At 41.8% G+C, this 5,737-nt stretch overlaps 1 long non-coding RNA gene across 1 annotated transcript; it reads right to left on the bottom strand.

Annotated features, from left to right (window-relative positions):
- Window positions 1-2,946: 2,946 nt before the first annotated feature.
- Window positions 2,947-5,481, bottom strand: LOC115923463. The gene is made up of 2 exons (XR_004063897.1): window positions 5,044-5,481; window positions 2,947-3,052 (listed from the first exon to the last, which is right to left on the bottom strand). It is a non-coding gene; the product is annotated as an uncharacterized LOC115923463 (long non-coding RNA).
- Between the last annotated feature and the right edge of the window lie 256 nt (window positions 5,482-5,737).

A 5,737-nucleotide genomic window follows, 5' to 3' on the forward strand; every position in this document is an offset into this window, starting at 1 on the left:
AAAAGGGAGGTGTAGATCAGATTTTAATAGGGGCATTTATTGGAGGTGAAAGGGGGCTATTATGAGAATGGGGAAGTGGCTCTTATTAAAAAGAAAAAGAGGCACATGTTAAAGTAAACAAGGCACTTATGAGATATGAAAAGGGGTAATTATGAGAAGGGTAAGGGGTACTTAAGATCAGAAAAAAGAGCATTTATTAGGAAGGAAAAGGGGGCGTGTCAAATAAAAGTGGCAGTTATTAGAGACAAAATGGGACACTCATCAGAGATGAAAAGAGCACTAATCAGGAGATGGAGGGGGCACTTATCAAAAGTGAAAAGGGGCATTTCTCGTAGTTGAAAAGGGGCACTTACTAGAGATTAAAAAGGGCAGTTATGAGAATGGAAAATGAACACTTATTGCATAGAATAATGGGAACTTGTCGAAGGATAAGGGGCACTTATCAGAGGTGAAATGGGGAAGGGGCAATTTTACAAATTAATAGGGGAACTTGTCAAAGTAATTTGGCACTTTACCTATGTGAAAAGGCCATAAAAGGGGCATACTGGGGGTACTTGAAAAAGTGGGGGGGGGGCACTGACCCCTCCCCCCTGGCTAACAACATATCTCCGCCACTGGTTATGAAGTTTATAATACCAAGGTTTTGATACCCAGTCGCAGCTACAGCAGTTCATTGAAGAGGCTAAGTAGAACTTCATAGTCCATACTGTACATGTATGTCTGTTGAATGAAAAGAGAAGAGAATGAAAGTTGAACATTGATACCTACATCATACATGTATCTCTGTTGTAACATAAAAATGTCTTGCATGTACATTGTAGGCCTAGGCCTCAAATTTTTTCATGTGGAATCATACATAGCCATCCCATTAATACATACTTCTCAAACCAGCCCTTCGCATCCCCTCCAGCTTGGCCTTGACCTCACTCATTTCAAAATGTTGTTTTACTTGAAAAAAAATAAACAGATCAAGTTAGATCAAAAGTAAATATGTTTACCTTCTCTTGTGGTGCCCATAGGAAAGTGAAAAGTATGCCGCAGACCTGCCGCAGACCTGCCGCAGATCTGCCGCAGACCTGCCGCAGACTTTTAGTCTGCGGCAAAGAGTATGCCGAAGTATGCGGCAGAAAGAAATTTTGCTGCAGACTTGCCGCATACCAGTATGCCACAGGAACAGTCTGCGGCAGATCTGCGGCAGGATGAAATTTTGCTGCAGACTTGCCGCATACTAGTATGCCACAGGAACAGTCTGCGGCAGATCTGCGGCAGGATGAAACTTTGCTCCAGACTTGCCGCATACTAGTATGCCACAGGAACAGTCTGCGGCAGATCTGCGGCAGGATGAAATTTTGCTGCAGACTTGCCGCATACTAGTATGCCACAGGAACAGTCTGCGGCAGATCTGCGGCAGGATGAAACTTTGCTCCAGACTTGCCGCATACTAGTATGCCACAGGAACAGTCTGCAGCAGATCTGCGGCAGGATGAAATTTTGCTGCAGACTTGCCGCATACTAGTATGCCACAGGAACAGTCTGCGGCAGATCTGCGGCAGGATGAAACTTTGCTCCAGACTTGCCGCATACTAGTATGCCACAGGAACAGTCTGCGGCAGATCTGCGGCAGGGCGAAACTTTGCTCCAGACTTGCCGCATACCAGTACACCACAGGAACAGTCTGCGGCAGGTCTGCCACAGGAAATCCCATTAAAGTCTAATAGGGCCAATTGAAACCAATCATCTCATGCATATTCATTATTACTTTACACGTGTGACAGAAAAATACATTTATCATGATTTGTTAAGCAAATTAAGACAATGCACATCATTTTTGTGATTTCTATTTTCCTTTTGCCATTATTAACCAATAGATTATTTTGTCTGATCATGTTACAATTACATTCACGTTTAAGCAATAGATATATTGATTACTAACGAAGAAACTATGATTACTAACCAAGAAACAATATACATATTTAGTATATATATGTGTACGAGCCTGTGTCACCTTACTCTTGAATACACTTCAAATGATCAATGTGATGAAGTTAATACAATTGAGAATAGAATATACCTAATTGGTAATGTCGATATCTATTGGTATTACCTAATTGGTAATATCGATATTGCCAATATCGATTATGAAGTATCAATCAGTTTATTACTGGTTCTTCTACATGCATACTTTATTGCCACGTACTGGATATGAAAGAGTATGCGGCAGGTCTGCAGCAGGTCTATATGAGATATGAATATTCATGACGAAGAGTCTGCGGCAGGTCTGCAGCAAGTCTGCGGCAGACCTGCCGCAGACTCTTCATCATACTGAAAGAGTATGCGGCAAGTCTGCGGCAAGTCTGCGGCAGTCTGCGGCAGACCTGCCGCAGACTCTTCATCATACTGAAAGAGTATGCGGCAGGTCTGCGGCAAGTCTGCGGCAGACCTGCCGCAGACAGTCATCTTTTTCACATGCAAATTAGTTTTGCCGCAGACTTGCCGCAGACTTGCCGCATACTCTTTCAGTATGATGAAGAGTCTGCGGCAAGTCTGCGGCAGACCTGCCGCAGACTCTTCATCATACTGAAAGAGTATGCGGCAAGTCTGCAGCAAGTCTGCGGCAGACCTGCTGCAGACTCTTCATCATACTGAATGAGTATGCGGCAAGTCTGCGGCAGACCTGCCGCAGACTCCTCATCATACTGAAAGAGTGTGCGGCAGGTCTGCAGCAAGTCTGCGGCAGACCTGCCGCATACTCTTTCAGTATGATGAAGAGTCTGCGGCAGGTCTGCCGCACTCTTCATCATACTGAAAGAGTATGCGGCAAGTCTGCGGCAAGTCTGCGGCAAAACTAATTTGCATGTGAAAAAGATGACTGTCTGCGGCAGGTCTGCTGCAGATCTGCGGCAAGTCTGCCGCAGGAGTATGCGGCAGGCTCATTTCTTTCCTATGGGTGGTCTGTTTTCTCCAGGACATTCTTGTTTCAAGCACATACTCCAAGAAAGCAAGCATTTGGTACTGCATGCATTAACTGCAACAAGTGTCTCTGTACATTTTCCTGTAAAAGAGAGGGGGGGGGGGATTTAATTCTTAGAATAAAAGGAAATGAGCATGATCCTTTAAACATTGATGAGCATTTGCAGAATTAATTGTTCTATTTTAATTTGGCTTTTCTCTTTACCAAAAAAGCCCTCCTTCATTATCTAACATTGAAATTTATATTCAATTCCTTGATCCAGATCTAGTTGATCTACAGTCTCTAGATGATCTAGATGCATGTCTTGTAACTGTTCATTCTATCAAATTGAAAAAACGCAAAATAGATATGGACCTAGATCTATATATGACAGAGAAAAAAAGAGAGAGAGAGAGAGAGAGAGAGAGAAGGAAAAGAAGGAAAATAGGAGAGAAAGGGAAAGAAAGAAGAGGAAGAAGAAAAGAAAATGGGGAAAAGGAGATCGGGGGGCCGAAAGGGCCTTGCCTCCCAGCTGTAACCTCTCCCCCTCCCCCCATCAAAAAATAAAAGAGAAGGAAGGAAAGGGAAAGAAAAAAAGTAAAGAGGGGATAAAGAGAAGGAAAAAAGAGGAAGAAGAAAAGAAGGGGGAAATCAGTTGCAATTTTCCCGCCAACAAGTTGTAGTTCGGGGGGGGGGGGGGGGAAAGGCCCTTGCCTCCTCCTCCCTTCCCCCCCCCCCCCAAAAAAAAAGGAGAAGGAAGGGAAAGGGAAAGGGATAGAGGAGAGCTAAAAGGGAACAAAAAAGAGGAAAAAGAAAAGAAAAGAGAGATAAGAAGGGGAGAACAGTTGCGATTAATCCCGCCAACAATGTGTGGATCGGGGAGGGGGGCCAAAAGGCCCTTGCCTCCCCCTAGCAAACCTAAAACAGAGAGTAGGAAGGGAAAGGAAAGGGAAATAGGAGAGAAAGGGAAAGAAAAAAAGAGAAAGGTAGGGGAGATCAGTTACGTGTAGATTGGGGGGGGGGGAGGGGCACTGGCGTACCGATGGGGAAGGGGACTTGGGGGGGGGGGGTTGACAGATGCCCCCCAAATATAATTCAAACGTGGTTTATTTCTAATTCGATACCGGTGATTACCGGTGATTTACAAATGTTGCTGAAATGACATAATTTTCCGAGATTTTTCCTTAATGTTTAATAAATTATACTTTTTAATGCGTTTGTGGGACAATGGCAAATTCATAAAGAAAGAAAGAATAGTGGCGCCAATTAGTGTCCTGCCAGTGTCACAAATAAGTTATGCTAATATGCTCATCTGATCGCAATTAAATGCCTATACCCCTGAGCTTCTGGGGGTTCCACACCTTGACCCCCGCACGTTCTTTGCCCTTAGACACCAAGCCAATTTCACAACGCTCTACTTGATCGTAAATACCTCCCCCCCCCCCCCCCTTCACCTACTTAGAGAAACGTTTAGCGGAACCTGCATGAAAGAGTGGGGTGGTGCAGATTTTTTTCAAATTTGGGCTCCCCCTAAGAAATCCTGGATCCGCGCCTGTTCACAGGTAGTCCAATTATTTACTGGTCTGTAGGCCTAGGCCTCAAATTTTCTACTCTCGTACTCGTCTATCTATCTCGGTATCTGGTCCAAATTTTGGCGCTTGTTCACAACTCATGTCAACTGTGACCATGCTTTTTAGTGTTAGCTATTAACTTTCTTCTGACCCAACTATGAAAGTAGTTTTTCAACAGTTGGACCTAAAAGTAACAAAAAGCTTGGATCATTGATGCAGCTAGCGCTAGTGAAGTGATCTGCCTATAGACCCTATACTCGTATCTAATTTTCAGAGAGGGTCTCGCCCGAAAGTTTGGGCCAAGGATCAAGGAGTGACGATGGCAATCGAGCTGAAATATTCTCACGACGATAAATAACGAATCAAAAGTTCGAGTGTAGATTACTCCTAAATTCATCAGTAATAACCATTTTAAACCACTTCACAATGTACAGACAAATCAGCAGATTCATACCTACAGCAGATATGTTTATAAATATGATTCAATTTACGAGATTTGAACGTAATTACAGCTGTACTCACCATCAAACTTTCAAAGAAAACCTCGAGCTCTCACTCTGTGTGGGTGACGTCATACATTAAATATGCATGCAGCGAAAGTCTTGTCTTCAGATCAGGCAATCGTACATAAAAACTTCCATCACAGATAGAAAAATTTATTATTAAAATAATGAGGATGATTACAGTTATCAATCATTATAACCAAATCTGCATACAAATAAGAAGGAGAATGGTGATACAGAGACTTATTTACCGCACGTAGGATTTCTGATAAGAATGCACAAAGAACACAAAATGGAAAGGTGCCTGGAATAGAGGATAATAATATCAGTCAAGCTCATGAATATTCATATTATGGGCGTTACCAACCATTGACATTTGCATACACAATCGTTATTTAATATATAATGGAAATGCGCTTTTCATTATATATTATATAATGGAAATGCGCTGTTCATTATATATTATATAATGGAAATGTGCTTTTCATTATATATTATATAATGGAAATACGCCTCTCATTATATATTATATGATTGAAATGTGCTTTTCATTATATATTATATAATGGAATGTGCTTTTCATTATATATTATATAATGGAAATACGCTTTTCATTATATTATATAATGGAAATGTGCTTTTCATTATATATTATATAATGGAAATACGCTTTTCATTATATATTATATAATGGACATGTGAGTTTCATTATA

This window comes from Strongylocentrotus purpuratus, unplaced genomic scaffold (genome assembly GCF_000002235.5).
Source record: "Strongylocentrotus purpuratus isolate Spur 01 unplaced genomic scaffold, Spur_5.0 spur5_scaffold_14, whole genome shotgun sequence".
Classification (NCBI taxonomy): domain Eukaryota; kingdom Metazoa; phylum Echinodermata; class Echinoidea; order Camarodonta; family Strongylocentrotidae; genus Strongylocentrotus; species Strongylocentrotus purpuratus.